Source organism: Etheostoma spectabile, chromosome 15, assembly GCF_008692095.1.
Source record: "Etheostoma spectabile isolate EspeVRDwgs_2016 chromosome 15, UIUC_Espe_1.0, whole genome shotgun sequence".
NCBI classification, from domain to species: domain Eukaryota; kingdom Metazoa; phylum Chordata; class Actinopteri; order Perciformes; family Percidae; genus Etheostoma; species Etheostoma spectabile.
In genome coordinates this window covers 12,241,798-12,244,245 of record NC_045747.1, presented here as the reverse complement: position 1 = coordinate 12,244,245, position 2,448 = coordinate 12,241,798, and the positions used below count along the sequence as shown (strand labels likewise).

General features: G+C 38.7%; 1 protein-coding gene across 1 annotated transcript in view; it reads right to left on the bottom strand.

Moving 5' to 3' along the window:
- The window catches only part of cdip1 (cell death-inducing p53 target 1), a 7,787-nt gene extending 6,243 nt beyond the window's left edge, over window positions 1-1,544 (bottom strand). Inside the window, exon 1 of the mRNA XM_032538235.1 lies at window positions 1,273-1,544. The gene's annotated coding sequence lies outside the window, so the exon portion shown is untranslated. The remainder of the gene's footprint in view (window positions 1-1,272) is intronic.
- Window positions 1,545-2,448: the final 904 nt, after the last annotated feature.

Sequence of the window (2,448 nt, the reverse complement as noted above, 5' to 3'; positions counted from 1 at the left end):
GCCAGGGGCAATACAGTATGACCCCCCCAGACTTATTTCTTTCTGTTTCCCAAGCCATATGTCTGCTAGCTTCCGACTCTCTGTGTATGCTGTTGCTATGGCTGCGCTGCTAGTGCTAGTTAGCCACGGAGTAGCTTACCATGCCAGTGACGTAGTAGATTGTAGAATTCCAACATGGCGGCGCCCATGTAACAAAAACAACGCTTTCAACTTGCCATTTTATCCCTTTTAACAAATCCACCCATTTTAATAATTGTACCAATGAAAAGAAGTAAAATACATCTGTTGTATCACCATTATTCAAATTCCAGTTCAGTTCATCTTTAAGTTTAGGAAGGAACCAGGACTTTTCTGACTAAATAATAAAACGGAGTAAATAATGAAACTGAGACTGTGTCAGTAAGGTGTTGTTCTTCTATGTGGTGGTCACTGAGGCAATGTAGCGTGGGTTCCCCCACCAACACATTGCACAATACAATTGGTAAAATTCCCCCCTGACAAATACTAATATGTGCAACTGTCAACATATTAACAAAGAACTGACTATAGGTAAGGAAAATGAAAAGGAAAGATTCCACCCGAGGAATCTGGCAAATGTGCCACGACCTGTGATATGACGATAATGTAAAAGATGCAGAACAATAATAGCAACAACTATGTTACTTTAGTATGCTGTGGCGCATACATGTTGCCGCTTCTCAACTAACCAACTAATGTAGCTAAGCTATCTGATTTTTTTTTTAAATCCTTCCCCAGATAATCCAGCTCAAAGCTACTTGCACAACTAACCATGAATAACTTAGTTACGTAATGGAGGCTAGCAAAGAAGCACTGATGTTGACTTAAATTGGGGAGCGTATTTAAAACAAGTAACTTATCTGTAATTATTATTATTATTGTTATAATTATCGTCGGCACGGTAGCTAACGCGTAGTGTGCGTGAGTTAGCTAGCGTTACTAGGGTTGGCAGATAACAGAGCAGTTATCTACCTACCTGGCGCATAAATAGCTTTAGGAACGACGGCCAGCGAGATTGTTTGTGCTCAGCGGGTAAAGGAAGACACGGGTGTGTTTGTTCAGCGAAAGCAAATCATGTTTGCTAGCTGTTGTTAGCTAGCGTCGCCATTCTAGGCACAGACAGACTGAATTTAATGATGTCCCCAAAACATGCAATTGAATGAACTAAATATGTATAGCATTGGGAAACATTGTTGCTGGTCGCGACTGTAATGACTCAACTGTCAGTGTGCTGAGAGACAAATGAACAGATACCTGGTTTTGAGAGAAACGCAGCCTGCCCGCGGTGTCACTGAAGCTTTTACCGTTAGCAGCTCGACCCTCTTGGTGAGAATCAACATCCGGTGAGACGGATTACACTTGACGTCATTAATGATTTTCACAGGCAGGGAATTTGTAAACACATGTACAAATGTGTATCATAACGTTACTCTACTCTAAAAAAAACCTTAGATTGAACATACATAAAAGCTAAGGTACAGTTAGAGACAAGTGCTTTTGATTGATTGGTCTGCTGAAACCGTACGTCAAATTCCTTGATTCAAACCAGTACATTTGATGTGAAATAATTCGCCTATATAGTCTACGTATTACCTTGTAATGTAGCTAAACAAGTGCTGTAATCAATAAATATCAAATTAATAAATATATTTATTTTGAAAGTATTATACGGAAGTTCAGCTTGCATGATTTCTGCTTTGACCATGGATGACACGTCATATTCTAACCATGATTTAAAGTTTGAACCAGTACAATTAATGTGATTTAATATGCATTCATAATGATCAGATGTACTCACTGGATGGTTATGCATGATTCCGTGTCTGTGTGAATGATACAAATATGTATTATTGTTTCATGTTTTACTCGCTGTTAGCTAACAGCAGTCCATCAAACACGCAACACAATGTTTGAAACAATTAGTGGGATTTACACACCGTCACTTTATTCAACAGTAACATCGGTCATACAATGGCACATCTCCACGGCACTATTGTCATTTATGAGCAAAAACATAATCATATAACCCTGTAGCCGCTCGTTACTGAGTAAGGAGTTTTCTAGAATCTAAGCACAGCCCATTGCCCAACTCAATACGAGAGTTCACTGCACTCCACTGGTCACGGTGAGGAACTGCACTTTTTTCAGTTCGTGGTTAATATGTTCCGGTATTTTTTTTAAATTTACAACAATAATTAATTAATCCGATTCATAAACAAACCACATATTATACATGATGATATTATTAATTCATATTTGTATTTCTTTTTTTTAATTCTTTTTTTTTTTAAGTAAACACCGGAAATCTTTAACGTCTACATTGACGCTATTTTGATTAAATGTTTTGAAGTTCCTCCATGTGACCACTAGATGGGGCGGCTGTGGCTCAGTGGTAGAGCGGTAGAGCGGTTGCCTGCCAATCGGAAGGTT